This window comes from Pogona vitticeps, chromosome 1 (genome assembly GCF_051106095.1).
Source record: "Pogona vitticeps strain Pit_001003342236 chromosome 1, PviZW2.1, whole genome shotgun sequence".
NCBI lineage: Eukaryota > Metazoa > Chordata > Lepidosauria > Squamata > Agamidae > Pogona > Pogona vitticeps.
The window spans coordinates 134518674-134535201 of NC_135783.1; the positions used below are offsets into that span (position 1 = coordinate 134518674).

Sequence of the window (16528 nt, forward strand, 5' to 3'; positions counted from 1 at the left end):
TAGAATTAAATTTGATATCTTTTCCAAATATATCACATATTTCCTTAAAAATTAGTTTCCAAGATTTCTTAAACTTTTTGCAATCCCACCACAAATGACAGTACGTACCAGTTTCCTCATCACATTTCCAACAAGCTTTAGAGTATGCTGAATTTATTATATTCAGTTTTACAGGAGTCAAATACCATCTTAAACAGATTTTTAAAAACATGTCCTTTATTCTTAGCAACATTAATCTTAAACCTCTCATCCACATTTTTGCACAATTCTCTGTTTTAATTTCTGTTTTTAAATCATGTTCCCAAATTAATTTCAAACCTTCTGTTCCCTATTCTTTTTCCTCTTGTTCCAAAATTATGTTATATATTCACACTATTTTCATCTCCGTCATTTCCGATCATCCAAGTTGCTAATTCAGCCTTTCCCTCTCATCCCCCACCATACATCAGACAGTAGGTATTCTATTTCTCATTCCATTCACTATGTATGTGGATACATACATACATACATACATACATACATACATACATACATACATACATACATACATACATACATACATACATACATACATACATACATACATACATACATACGGTGGTGCCTTGCTTGACGATGTTAATTCATTCCAGCGAAATCACTGTAGAGCGAAAACATCGTCAAACGAAATGAAAAAATGCATTGAAAACCGTTCAATGCGTTCCAATGGGCTGAATAACTGCTCGTCCAGAGAAGATCCTCCATATGGCGGCTATTTTCGGTGCCTGTATAGCGAGGAATCCATCCTAGAAAACAGAGGGGGGCCATTTTGAAAGCTGGCGGCCATTTTGAAACCTGACGATCAGTTGTTTGCTGATCATCGTAAAGTGAAAATTCGGTTCCCGAAGCAGGGAACCAATCGTCGCTAAGCGAAATTTCCCCATTTAAACTATCATTTTGTGATCGCAAAAGCGATCGCAAAAGCGTCAATGTAATGTGGATTCATCGTAGAGCGGGGTAATCATCCAGCGGGGCACAACTGTACATACATACAGTTACAGAACAGTTATGATCCACTGGGAGCTGGGTGATATGGGACTGGGATCTGTGTTGCCATAGTGGCATGAAATTAAGATTTAAATAGTCTGATCTTTCTCCATCAAAAAGGAGCTGCAGCCCCTGGACCAGACTTCAAGGCCCTTGTAGAGACCAGTCTTCTTGAGGAGCTTTTTGTTATATCAGAAGAGGCCTACGACTTGTAAGGAGCCTGCTCTGAGGGTCTCAGCATAGTGCTGCACGTTCCAGACTGTAATACATTAAAATCCATTAAGCTGTTTTGAAAAGCAAGTTAACACTGAAGAGTTCACTGCAGTGCTTGGATCATCCAAGAAAATGGCTCTCTAGTAGAGAGTCCCCGTTCCTACAATGGCCAAGCTGACACCAATGGGAAGGCCACGAAGGCAAAACCATCCCCCTCTCATGTTCCACAGCAGTGGATGTACAAAAACGTGGTGCTTCTCATACTAAAGGCTACATGCAATGATCATAACTAGTAGCCAGTGATAGCATTAACTGCCAAGATAAGCTAAGAAATCACCACACAATTAACTAATAGGATCCCTGATGTGCATAATTTATCTAATAATAAATAGATACCTTTGTCATTGCGTCAGCAAAATTCCCTACGTATGGTACAGGAGTACAAACATCAAAACATTTCAGCTTGTAATGTTCTATATTTACATGTTTGTTGTCATGTTCATATGAATATCTGGCTTTGTACTGTATGTTACTAGCATTGGTACTCTTTTTTTAGTCAAAACTGTACAGTTTTGAACATACTGTACTCTACGCAGCCTATTTTAGAAGATGTGAATAAGAACAATCTAAATTGGCACCCTATAATTCCAAGTGCAGGAATAAAAGATGCATAATTTATTCCTACCACCAAGAGGCACTGCTGTGTAACATCTAAACAGACTCTTCATTACTGGCATACACTGTACAGTATACATTCAGTATGAATGCAGCAGTGGGGAAAAGACACACAGTATAATGATATTTATACAGTACTCTGCACACTATCAAAGTTCTGATAAGTAGAAATTAGCAGATTTCTCTATCTGTGTTTCATAATTGTGTGTGGGTTTGCTTTTTCCTGCATTATTTTCCTCCTTTTCCTTGGTTTGACCTGGAGAAATTTTAAAATTAGATTTCAGAATCATTGCCTGTTTACTTCACTTTCTCCCTCAGTTCATATCTGTTTTATTGCTTCTTCTCATTGTTCCTCTCTTTCCAGAGGTCAGACACAATCATGGCTATTTTAACTTGAATGTAGCTGCTCTAAACCATGATAATGGGTTGCATTGAGAACAGTCTACCAGCTTCTTCAGTCATTACATCCGTCCCCTTCCTGCACTTATTCTTTTTTATTTTGCATGTAATGATCACCTAAAACAATCTGTAATTCTTATTTATCATTACCAGACTGAAATAGTGCATCTTTCTGAATTTATGCATTTTATGATTTCTTTATCTTCTTTCATTCACTTTGGTCCTTCTTCCTTGGCTATCCTCTCCATCCAAGAAATTCATAGCATCTTGCAATATATGCGTATTGCAAATGTTTATTTCTTTTTAAATAGCCACCTGTGTTAAAGTCCATGTTTCCATTCTATGCAATACAACCGAGAACACTTTGCACTGGACAGTGTGCAACACGGTTATTATGTTCCCACTGTTCCTTCACTGAAAGTCTAGAGTACTGATCATTGCCAGCATGTTCCACACATTCATTTTTAACTGCATTTCCTGAGCTAATTGCTTTTTACTCATTACCATGATCTTGGCTTTCTTAATATTCATTTTCAGACCATAATCATTACTTCATTGACTTCACTGTGTAAGTTGTTGGGATGCTGCTCAATGGAACTTATAGAGGAGTTGGATCACTGGATCATTGATGATTCGATGTACGTACTGTAGCAGGACATACTACACTAAGCAACAGGATTTCAGCTGCTGAGTACTTTATTTCTTACAATTTCCTAGTGTGTAACAAGAGGTATAGATGCGGTCATATTAAAATTTCATTTTCCACTATGGTTTGATTGGTGTGTAAATGGGCACTATTGTCAATCAGTAAGCTGTAAGAAAGAAAGAACAAGGTGTGAGCTAAATATTTCAGCATACTATGCATGCACAGTGGTCTGAACAAAGGCCAGATTTCTTCAACTCCTCCCACCCAAGAATAACACATAACAGTGTCCCCCCAGGAGTAATAATGCCCAAATCTTGGAATTCAGAATCTTCACATCTAGTAAGAATTCTGACAGAAAAAGAAATCCAAAGAATCAAGACTTTAATTGATTTGAGTCTTGATCTGCTCCACATATTGTTGCAAAGGAGAATATTTTCCATTTCAAATAGAGTTATTATGCTCTCTCTCTCTCTCTCTCTCTCTCTCTCTCTCTCTCTCTGTGTGTGTGTGTGTGTGTGTGTTTAAAAAGACCCAATGCTGTTTACAAAGAATTTTAAACCACAAGTATTAAAACAATTAAAAATACAATAAACTTCAATATTAACTTTTAAACATATGAATAACTAAAGAGTGCTAAGTAAAATCACTTAAAAACATTTCTAATACACAGTTATATACACAGTTACATTTCTAATACACAGTGGAAGAGTGACAGTCTCTTCCACACTGAAGACAAATCCAATCTGTCCCCTGTCCAGCTCCTTAGTTTTGCTGCTTTTGTGACTTCCTCTTTGCCTCAGCCTGCTGGACAAGGGTCTCTTCAAATTGGGAGAGGCCGTGATGCAACGCCTGCCTCCAGGCTGAACGCTCAGATGTCAGAGTTTCCCATCTGTTGAGGTCTATTCCTAAGGCCTTCAGATCCCGCTTGCAGATGTCTTTGTATAGCAGCTGTGGTCTCCCTCTGGGGCGATTTCCCTGCACTAATTCTCCATACAGAAGATCCTTTGGAATCCGACCATCAGCCATTCTCACGACGTGCCCAAGACAACGCAGACGTCGCTGTTTCAGTAATGTATGCATGCTGAAAATTCCAGCTCATTCTAGGACTACTCTATTTGGAACTTTGTCCTGCCAGGTGATGCCAAAAATCCGTCAGAGGCAACGCATATGGAAGGTGTTCAGCTTCCTCTCCTGCCGTGCACAAAGGGTCCAGGACTCACTGCAGTACAGGAGTGTGCTCAGGACACAGGCTCTATAGACCTGGATCTTGATGTATGCCGTCAGCTTCTTATTGAGCCATACTCTCTTTGTGAGTCTTGAGAACATGGTAGCTGCTTTGCCAATGCGTTTATCCAGCTCGACATCTAGAGAGAGTGTGTCAGAGATCGTTGAGCCAAGGTACACAAAGTCATGAACAACCTCCAATTCTTGTGTCTAGATGGTAATAGAGGGAGGTGAATCCACGCCCTGGCCCATGACTTGTGTTTTCTCCAGGCTGATTGTTAGTCCAAAGTGCTGGCAGGCCTTGCTGAAACGATTCATGAGTTGTTGGAGGTCTTCAACAGAGTGGGCAACAATGGCTGCATCATCTGCAAAGAGTAAGTCCCGCATGCATTTCAGTTGGACTTTGGTCTTTGCTCTCAATCTAGAGAGATTAAAGAGCTTTCCGTCTGATCTAGTCCAGAGATAGACAGCTTCTGCTGCAGTTCCAAAGGCGTGCTTCAGCATGACGGCAAAAAAGATCCCAAAAAGGGTTGGGGCAAGGACACAGCCCTGTTTCACTCCGCTTCGGATGTCAAAGGGATCTGATGTTGAGCCGTCAAAAACTACAGTGCCTTTCATTCCATCATGGAAGGACCTGGTAATGTTAAGGAGGTGGACATCCAATCTTGGGAAGTATTTTGAAAAGGCCATCCCTGCTAACCAAGTCAAATGCTTTTGTAAGGTCTATGAAGGCCACTAAGAGTGGCTGTCGTTGTTCCCTGCATTTCTCCTGCAACTGTCGGAGGGAGAATACCATGTCAGTGGTGGATCTATTAGCTCGAAATCCACACTGTGATTCTGGATAGACTCTGTCTGCAAGCATCTGGAGCCTCTTCGGGACAACACGGGCAAGTAGCTTCCCTACAACGCTAAGAAGAGAGATGCCACGGTAGTTATTGCAGTCGCCCCTGTCTCTTTTGTTCTTGTACAATGTGACGATGTTTGCATCCTTCATGTCCTGTGGTACTCCACCTTCCCTCCAGCAGAGACAGAAGACTTCATACAGTTCAGTGGTGATGATCTCCTTACAGCATTTCAGCAATTCAACAGGAATGTTGTCCCTTCCAGGTGCCTTCCAGGTTCCAGTATATAAATACTGTACAACTCTCATATTACAATACTTTCCTTAGCAGAAATTTGCTTGTTGAAAGCCTTCTCAAAAAAGGAAGGTTTTTGTCCACTGGCAGGACAGAATGGAGGGGCCAGCCTGGTCCCTCACATACATTGACGTGAGATCTAGTAAAGGATATGATTCTGGTCTTCTTCCTTTATAATAAACTGACTAGGACAGCAAAACTGTTTTGTCTCATTGCTAAGTGACAAAAAGCAGTAGTTATAATATTTGCTTATTATAGATGGATGTTATTTATTTATTTGTTTGTTTGTTTGTTTATTCGATTTATACCTTGCCCCCCTAGACAGTGTCTACTCGGGGCGGCTTACAAAATCATAATTGGAGGTAGCTAGGTAATATGGCCAGCAATCTTCTAAGTAATCAGAGTGGATCATTATACCAGCATTAGTCTAACCTCCTTATATCACTGCTCCCAATAAACCCTCAGTTGCTTGTCAGTACCCAGCTCCTTCTAATGCTCCAGCACCACAGCCTGAAAAATTATGGTTTATTTGGGATGTCTTTATGCAAAGCAGCAGCTTGTGCACAGTGTCGAATGATGTGTCACAATGATCCAAGTATCATATTTGTGCTGGGACTCAATGCAGGCAAATGCCAGCGTTTGGGAAAGTGACAATTCTGAAACAAGTCCTAAAATTCCTCAGCCAACAATAGCTCCCAGGATCCCACAGGTAATAAGAAGGAAGTGTTGCAACTTAAAAAGACACAACAGAAGGGTGAAGTCAACCCGCGAGCAAGATTTACCCTGCTCAAAACAAAGCATGCATTCACTAAAACCAATGTATGGGTTTTAGGGCTTTTCCACATGTGGCAAATTTACTGCCCCTTTTGGTCTCAGCTTATCCCTGTTGCTTGCCAAGGGGTGCAGGGCTTCCTGGCAGTCATGTTCAGACTGTTGTTGTTTCTTCTCCTCTGCCAAGAAAAACTTGCAATTCTTTAAAAACATTTTTAAAGGCTTCCCACCAGACCTGCTTTTCTGGAGCTTGGTATGTCTGTGCGTGTGCGTGCATGCATGTGCATGTGTACACATATGCAAGCATATGTGCGTGAATATCCATGTGTTTTGTATCTGACTGGAGCCTAACTGAAACTAATTTAAAGCTTCCACTTGGGGACGAGCATGGTAATGAACTTTGACCCTTCTTTCCTAAGACCTTTAAAATATTTGAAAAATACATGGAAAAAACCAGTTCCCTGCTTGATCATTTCTTCTGGGTCTTTCTGGAAGGCAGGGAGAATGTTAATATAATAGAAATCTTCCAACCAGGCTCTGAGCTCAGAAATGAACTACAAAGCACCACAATGAACTCCACCTGCCTGGAACAAAAGAAGAAAAGATTTCAGGAAGTTCACCATGCCTTGCAGAACACAAACACAGGCGCTTACACAAACTGTTAGATTTTTGTCACTGTTTAATTCTTGACAGCATCATCTCTTATTTGGATGATGGAGAAAATTCCAAAGACTAGAGCAACCAATCAAGTGGATCTCAGGGAACACATGCCCCATTTGGAAGTGTTGGCACGTTAGTTTCATCAGCTTGTGCCCAAATGGAGCCCTGTGAAGTAGAAATGCTCTTGGCAAACCCACAGGTTACAGAACTGAGGGATCAATCTGGCCCAGATAAGGCTCATTATTCACTCTTGTGTCCTACTGCATGGTTGAAACAGCTGGGATCACAAAACAAGAAAGTTTTGAGGAGGAGGAGCTTCGTCTTGGTGAAGCTAGCAGTTCTCGGGAATAGCTCCCGGGGAAAGCTAGAACCACTTCGGTCTGGGACCCTTCCAGAAACGGGGGGGAGCGAGGAAGAGTCAGGAGAGACCCTTCTGCAGCAGCTGGTGAGCCACAGAAGTTAGAAGATTGGGCAGCAACTCGATTTGTCTTTCTTCTGGAAATTCACATCAGCACAGACGAAGACGGGCGCCATTTTTGGCAACTAGCCAAAGACAGCTCCGTTCGCCGAGAATAAGAAAACAGAAGCACAGCGAAAGTATACATCAAAGTAAGTGGAAGCCCTTGTTCTATGAAAAACCTCATTAAATGAAGAACAAGTGATTGTGTGCAAATTTATGACCAAATGAGATAAGGAGCGGCATTCCTAGCATACCAGCTTTACCCAAGCTGAAGGTCGAGTTATTTCTAAAGGAACAGCCAGGCAGAAATAGCTCGTGTCTCCATTAAAGGAGGAAAAATAACTCTTGAAGAATCAACTGACAGGCTTTGAAAAAATAAATTCTGTTGCAAGCTGTTCACTTTGGACCCCCTTTTCCTCTTTGGATATATATTTTTAGACTGTGTGGGACTCTGCTTTCCGTGGATAATATATTTGCCGGGACTTTGATTGCTGGACCTCCCTGTTCGGGGGAGGAGAAGGAAGTCTCTGGAAGTAAAAGGAAGAAACGGCCTGTGAGCTGTGAACTGGGGGTTATGTGGTTTGAACTGAACTGGGATCTTGACAAATGACATTTTAATAATAGAGTCTTGCCGGGTGAAGGTTAAAACAAACTTGGAGAAGAGAAAAGAAGGGAAAAGAAGAAGCAACCGGTCTGAAGATATTAGCGACGTGTAAAAGGACTGGACTACAAAGACACCTGAGAGATTTATGTTTTAGATTCCATCTCTTACTTGAATGTACCTGCTATCTTATTGCTAATATGGTATAGTTGCAAGGTGAAATATTAGAAATATTGGATGTGTATTGGGGTAAAGGGGAGAGGGAATTTTAAGTGAAAATAGTGGAAACAGAAAATGGAACCTCCCCCTGAGAAAATTACAGATCGGTGGCTAGACTGGAAAACCTCTTTTCAGATGTCATTGTTGCAAAAATTCATGCAGGTAAATTATTATATTGACCAGATGGAAGACGTGATTGGAGGCTCTAGGGGAGGGAAGGTAGCAGAGGTTAAATTACACCAAAAAGAGATCTCAGAACCGGCTGTATTGATGAAGATATCAGATAATATACAAGGGATGGAGGACCACCCAGTAAGAGATGTAGCGATAGCAGATAAGGAAATTGAGGTTGAAAAGCAAACTTTGAATGATATTGTTTCCCCTTTTAAAATATGGAAGAAAAAAGAGTCGCAGAAACAAAAACAAAACAAGCACAGGGAGGAAAGGGGAGGGGAGAGCAGAATTTATATTATTTTGGGTCTGCTGAGTGTATTCTCAAGAAAAAAGGAGGGTGAAAGAGGGGATATATTTCACAATTGGCCTTGGTGTTCTGATGCTGTGGGAATAACATAGATTTAAGCTGTATTACACGTATAAATTGAAAGCTAAAGAGGTTAATACATAGATAAAACAGTCAAAAGAAGAAGAAGAAAAAGAAGAAGAAAGATGAACCTTCATTGGAACATGAATAGATTAGATGTTTATATACTTGATATGTAAGATTGAATGATTATGCATTTTATGTTTTCTTATTCTCAAAACCCTTTTTCCATCCCCCCCCACTGCCCTTTGCCTTTTGTATTCCTTCCCCATTACCCAATAGTTTTGAAAATAAAATTAAAAAACAAAAAAAAACAAGAAAGTTTGAGCTCATCTTTAGGAACGAAAAATGCTATCATATTATGGTTCCTTCCCATCAGCCTTTCTATGATCTTGGTCTCAAGAAGCCTAAATCTGAACTCTGCACAACTAAAGAGGTAGATATGTTATGTATTACAAAGCAATAGGGAAAGATCAGATAAATTGTATTTAGTGACCAGAATTGAACATAAGGTTAGCGTTGCAGCAGGGGACGTGGCGGTGCTTCGGATTAAACCGCAGAAGCCTCTGTGCTGCAAGGTCAGAAGACCAGCCATTGTAAGATCGAATCCACGTGATGGAGTGAGCGCCCGTTGCTTGTCCCAGCTCCTGCCAACCTAGCAGTTTAAAAGCATGCAAATGCAAGTAGATACCGTAAATAGGTACCACCTCTGTGGGAAGGTAACACCGTTCCGTGTCTAGTCGCGCTGGCCATGTGACCACGGAAACCGTCTTTGGACAAAACGCTGGCTCTGCAGCTTGGAGACGGGGATGAGCACCGCCCCCTAGAGTCAGACATGACTGGACTAAATGTCAAGGGGAACCTTTACCTTTACCTTTAGTGTTACAGCAGAACTGTAGAAGTTGTAGCCCTTGAAATGTTCCTGGAATTCAGCTCATATCATCTGTGACCATTTCCTGTACTCACTGGGGCTGATGGGATCTGGGATTAAACAATGTCTAGGAGGTCACATGCAGGTTCTTCACCCTTTCATTCAAAATTTCTTCAGAAATTATTTGTGAAGACATACCAAATTACTATGACATGAAAAATGGGTCAGGGAGAAGGATGATAAATGCTACACCTATAGCTAGAAAAGTTATTATAAATTAAATAAGAGGGTGGAGTTGAAACATCAGTAAATCCACCTTAACTGTGGTCAACTGCAGAGTAGATTGTGGCATTTTTATTCAACCTCATTACGATGTAGACAAGCCTAATGAACTATTTTAAATCTGAAATAAACGTCGACACATCAGATGGAATACAGAGTGATAGGTTTATATGGATATATCTATTTCTTCCCCATGTGATATCTATGTGGTAGTCTTTCAAAGAATATAATTTTGATTTTTCAAGACTGTCATTGCTCTCGTTGTTAAACTGTTATCATTTCAGAAAGGAATCTTACCATGTGAGATTCCTTTAAAGGCTAACCACACACTTCTACTTCTTGTTTTTTCATTAAAAATTCATGCATTTGTCAATACAAATAATTTAATCTAAGGAGTTTGCAATAATAATAGTCTAAGAACTTTATTTGTGGAACCACTTGGATTTCCCAAGAGTGTCAGTGAAAACCACTTCACCCAGCTGTAAAATTAATCACATTGAACTTGGGTTGCATTATTCAAACTTGGTTATTCTCTTCACTTTCAAAGCTGATGCAGTATCAGAGCTGAGGAATTCTGTTCACAATGGAAAATATATTTACAACTCTTCCCCTCCTTTACATATTACAACTCTCCAACAATATTTTAACTATCTTCAAATCAAACACTGAAGCACAGTTTAAAGCTCCCTTCCTAAAATAAGTTGTGCAAGCGTTTTGTCATGGTTTCTGAGCCTGCAATTTGCTCATAAAGAACTAGTTTTTCCAGTATTCCTGGTAATCTCTGTTTGTTCCCACACAAAAATACTAAACTACCCTGAGGATGGAAATGGCAAAAAAAAAAAAGTATTTGAAAGGAATGCACTGGTACAGAAAACAATTGTAGAGCCACTGAAGTAACTATATTATCTAACAAAGTAAGAGAAGAGAGTTCTTGTTAATATAAATATAAAAAAATGATATATAACGCTGATCAGGTGGATCTCTCCAAACTGGAAACATGGGCGGCAAAATGGCAAATGTGTTTCAATATTTTAAAATGTAAAATTATGCACATTGGGGCAAAAAAAATCAAAACTTTACTTAGCAGTTAATGGGTTCTGAGCTGTCCATGACGGTTCAGGTAGATATCAGAAACACACCTACATAAACATTTTCACTGACAGAGAGAGGCCCAATCCCCAATCCCCTTCAAGCATGACTAAACGTATGGAAAGTAAGAGCTGAAAAAAGAATGGCTCTGAAATGTGAATCTGTGAATCAAACCAGATGTTCAGGGGATTACATATTCCTGCAATTAGCACAGTTCTAACTCAGCAACAGGATTCCCTTGCAGAAGCATGCCTCTGAAATCTGACTTTGAAATTAAGCCCGTATTCACTTTCCTATGGCCAATCACAAAACAAAGCATGTTGGAATGTGAGATACAAAAGTGAGAAAGGACAAACTGTTATCTTTCATCACAGGGAGCATTGCTTCTAGATACATGCCAAGAATATCATCTAGTTCAGTGGTTCTTAACCTTTTTGAAAGAAACGCCCCCTTGAGCCATTGAGGAAGTTATCACCGCCCCCTCCCCGCGGTGATGATATCTATCTATCTATCTATCTATCTATCTATCTATCTATCTATCTATCTATCTATCTATCTATCTATCTATCTATCTATCTATCTATCTATCTATCTATCTATCTATCTATCTATCTATCTATCTATCTATCTATCTATCTATCTATCTATCCAATTAAATCCAATGACCCCTGAAAACAAAATTCAATTCCAAGAAAATGAAATGCCCCAAAAACCTAATGATTTAGTTGCAAGCGAATTTTAAGACGCAAAAATAAATATAAAAAGGGCATAAAAACAAACCACAATGCAGGAACTAAAAATTTCAAGACGAAAACTCTGAAACTAAATTAAGATTGGAGGAAATTATATATTCATGCACACTGTAAAAAGGCTGCAGCCATCGTAACAGGTTTGGCTTGCTCCAGGGACCCCCTACCGCCCCCCTTCTGCTCCAGCGCCCCCACACCGCCCCTTTTCATTCTATCGCCCCCTGAAAAATGAGATCGCCCCCTGGGGGGCATTATCGCTCACGTTAAGAACCACTGATCTAGTTTAACCTGCTGTTAGAATAGTCAGACACACAAGAGTGGACAAGAAACAACCTAACATTAGACTAAAATACTTATATGGGCATACGCAAATTGAGAACAAATTGTTGTCATTATGTGCTGTTAAGTCACTTCCAATTTATGGTGACCCTAGTTTGGTTTTTGGGATATACGAGACATTCAAATAATGGTTTATCATTGCCATACACAGAATTAATTTGGCACCCTGAGTAGACATGGTCTAGAGGGGCGGGGTATAAATTTAATGAATGAATGAATGAATGAATGAATGAATGAATGAATGAATGAATGAATGAATGAATGAATAAATAAATAAATAAATAAATAAATAAATAAATAAAAATGGTCATCTCCTAAATCCTAGTTTAATATTCTAGCCATTACAGTATGGTAGCTCTCCCAGAATCCCCCACCATACTAAAGAAGGCTGTGGCCAGGTGACTTGTGTGGCTGTTTAATGTCTTGCCTAGTTGGTAAAATGTCAATGGGCAGCTGTTTTTACCTGCTCTCCTTTCTGATCGTTCATCCTCTTTAAACTGGAACTGGAATGGACAGCCTGTCAGATTGAAAAAAAGTTTCAAACAGAGGATTCTCTCAGATATGACAGATGACCCTTCTAATCTCTCAATGTACCTTTTAATAATTTAGAAAGCTTCCCTGTGTCAAATGTAAGCATGCTGGATATACTTTGTACTATATGAATTTGGTGAACAAGTTACCTCAAGTAATCTTTGACATCCTTATAAGGGGAAACAAGTCCACGGACTCTTTGTGTTGTATACAAACCGTGTGCTTAGTCCTTGTTAATCTAATTCCAAACACATCCCTCAGAATCCTTAACGCCAAGTAGTCTTGCAAGGCGTTCTGCATGGGGCAGCTTTAGTGCCTATTACCTGATGTTTGCTTAAACCATCTCATTTCACTTCATTCTAGAATCACTAAAGGCAGCTTTGCTCCTGTGGGTTTGTTTAAAGATTTTGCTTAGAAAGGGAGAAAGAAAAGGCTTGTTTGTTTTAAGCCATTTTAATAGTTTTCTGCTCTTGAAGGATTTGAAACTTCAAAATGTATCAGAAACTGTTCTTGATCTACTTATAAATGGCCATTACATTTTTAATCCTTTCTCCCTGTAGATTTCCTTTTCTGGAGCTGTGTTTCCTCCTTGTTGTCTCATGCACTGTATGATCCAGAGGATGTTTTCCCCACCAGGGAGAGCTCCAGTTTCACATTTATAAGACAAATAATTATTACATGCCTGTCAAATCAGTTTTGACTTAGGGTGACACTTCCAGGGTTTTCTAGGTAGAGAATACTCAGCACTGGTCTACCATTTCCTTCTTCTGGGGGTGTACAAGGACTGTGCAGGTTGCCCAAAGCTTCACAACCTGGAGGCCGAGAGGCCCAGTGGGGAATCCAGCTCCTAATATATGTATAATGAGCTATCAAGACAAAGTCCTTAAGTATAACCATAGGGGATTAAAACCGACTGAACTGAGCAAGACATAATTCAGAAATTGGAATTTTTGCACTCCTGCTCTTAAGAACAAAAGGTTACCAGTTGCTCTGTGATTGCCCCCCCCCAACACACACAGTCCCATTGCTTGTTTGAAACATGGAGTTCCTTTTTGGCTTTTGGGGGTGGGGAGAAACAGCACAGAGAAAATTCCAACCAGATGACAAAGCTGCTCAAGGCAGCAGCCTCAAGAGGACTTATATCCCCTCTCACGGACATGTACCATCAATTTTAGGACTTTTGTCCACAATCTTTCCCACTCTCCATGGAAGAGTCATGCTAAGCCTGAAAAAGTGAATTCTATCCACAAAAGTTTGCAATTTATTTAATTTTTAATGGTCCAATAAAAGGCATAATCTACTCTTACATGTGTGTAATATTGGGAACCACACAACCTTCCTTTTGTTCTTTCTGGACTTTTTTAACATTCTATGAATGAGGCAGAGTTATCACACCCTGGAAAAGGCCATCCAACTTCTATGGACATACCTATTAAAAGTAAGTTCTTTGGAGCTTTGACTATATCTCCGGCTGAAATACATTAACTATGCTAGGGCAACAATGTTTCTAGCTTTGACCATACAGATAACTTGGAAGTAAGCAAGCAACTTGAACCACACCACTTGGTGTTAGAAAGGTTTGCATGAATAATCTGATTTTATCAAGGTAGAGTGGCTGAACTGCTTTTCCCAAGGTGTCAGTACAGTACTAATGAATTCTGTGTAGCAGAGACAGGATTAAAGCGATCTTGTTATATGATTGCATAGCATTTTGCATCAGATATCATGGTTAATTTTACTAACACCCTGGGATGGGATGGTGAGAAACTGAGGGCCTGAAGTCTATAGAAACCATCTGCATGCAACATATGTCTGTATACTCCACGTGAGACCTGTGGCAAGGCTGGGGTGGATTGTGTGACCATTTGCCCTATTCCCCTCTATGCATTGATCTAGACTGTAAACATGGAAAAATTACCTTTTTGGACTACATCTCCCAGAATCTCTCTGGCAGCATGACTAGCCACAGTGCCGGCTGGGGTTTCTACAACTTGTAGACATACCTTTCCAAGCTACCGTATGTCTAAACTTGTGTACAATCTATGCACCTACAAACTCTACATGGAGAGGCTCTGGATGCAGGATCTAAAATACAGGGCAAAAATACAGGGCCATGAAGGGTGCAAATCTCTCCCACAGGGCTTCTGTCTGTACAGCTTGAAGAGCTATGTTTGGAAGACCAAATCCACACAGGACAGGCACAAGATCAGCCCTGTGCTGCTCCCCTCCTCCCTTGCTGCACTTTTAGTGACCTTCTGGCTGTTCCTTTCCTTGCCCTTCTGCGTAGTTTCCACTGCTGTTTTAGGCTTAGCAGCAGCAACAGGCCAAGGAACCATACAGAACAAGTCTTTCTTTGGAGCAAGCCATGAGCACTATATTTTGAACCACTGAGGACTGCCACTGGCCTTTCTTCCCGCAACAGCAGCAGCAAGCCATGTTTGATCCAGCTGCAAAGTAGCCGATAAGTAACTTGTTGTAAGGATAGGAGTAGCATCAACAAGAGATGTGTAGAGGTAGATGGAAGAACTTCCACCACTTGTCTCAACTTCCACCTGTGCCATCGGGCACTGTGGAGTCAAGATATGAAGAGTAGCAGATGGAGGGCAGAGCCGGCTGGCACAATCTTGCTTTGTCATGCATTTGTTGTGTCGTGGGTGCCGACAAAAGAAAGACCCACTGTTTGGAACAGCTGTTCATAGCTCCCAGAATTTTTGCTCAAGCATTTTAGATAATTAATAGCAGGTATGGGTTGTGATCAAGGATGGAAGGGGCCTTCACTCCAGGCTTCAGCCTGGAGACAGGCAGTTCATCATGGCCTCTCCCAATTTGAAGAGTCCCCTGTCCAGCAGGCCGAGGCAAAGAGGCCGTCCCGAAAGCAGCAAAATCAGGGAGCTGGACAGGGGACAGATTGTATTTGCCCTCAGTGTGGAAGGGACTGCCACTCTCGAATTGGGCTTCTCAGCCACACTAGACACTGTTCCGAGTCCTCTATGCAGAGCATGTTACCATAGTCTTTCGAGACTGAAAGATGCCTAATCCTACATCACTCTAGGATTTCGGAAGGAGGCACCCCTGCCCTAGTCACAAGCTACCCTTTATTAACAGTAGAATCCAATATGTATCTATGCAAAACTGATTCCACTTTTTGCACCTTTGTTTCCAGACACACCTACACCCACAGTGATTATTTGCTCAGCATATAGTGTTTCGATGGTCTCAGCGTTTGTGGCTATTTTTGGTTTTGCCTTGAAGAGCCTTTTCTAAGGCTGAGCAAAATAATAGATGCTTCGCTCTCTGAGGCTACAATCATAAATACATTCACCTAGGAAAAAAACTGTTGCATTCACTGGTACCTAATTCAAAGCAGAAACGCACACCCTGTTTCCCCAAATATAAGACCTAACCTGAAAATAAGCCCTAGTATGATTTTCCAGGATGCTCATAATATAAGCCCTACCCCCAAAATAAGCTCTAATTAAGTGAAACCCCACCCTCCACCATTGTGCAGCAACCAGAAGATGACATGATTGTGTATAAATAAATGTAGACCATTGTACAGTGATGCCTCGCTTAGCGATTGCCTCGTTTAACGATGTATTCACTTAGCGATGAGGTTTTTGGAGCGATTTTGCGCTCCGTTTAGTGATGTTTCCTATGGGGAAATTTCGCATAGCGATGTTCGGGACCTTTCCTTGCTTAGCGATGAGAATTTAGGTCCCCCTGTTTCGCTTAGCGATGTCTGCTTTCGCTATTTTAAAAGTGTCTTAAAATGTTCGAAAACTGTTTTAAATGCTTGGGATCATTAGTGCACCTTGTAAAACCTTTGCAGACTTAATTTGGCTTTGTTCTGACTCTTCGTTAATTTTTGGTGAATTCCCCCCCCCACAGTTCAATGCATTCCAATGGGGGGGGGAAATTCACCAAAAATTAACGAAGAGTCAGAACAAAGCCAAATTAAGTCTGCAAAGGTTTTACAAGGTGCACTAACGATCCCAAGCATTTAAAACAGTTTTCGAACATTTTAAGACACTTTAAAAATAGCGAAAACGGACCTGTCAAAACCATTGAAATGCATTGAAACCTATTCAATGCATTC

General features: G+C 40.6%; 1 long non-coding RNA gene across 1 annotated transcript in view; it reads right to left on the reverse strand.

The window, feature by feature from the left end:
* Positions 1 to 718: 718 nt before the first annotated feature.
* LOC140707549 (uncharacterized) overlaps positions 719 to 16528 on the reverse strand; it is a 45498-nt gene continuing 29688 nt past the window's right edge. Inside the window, exon 4 of the long non-coding RNA XR_012087675.2 lies at positions 719 to 785. This is a non-coding gene — a long non-coding RNA (uncharacterized LOC140707549). The remainder of the gene's footprint in view (positions 786 to 16528) is intronic.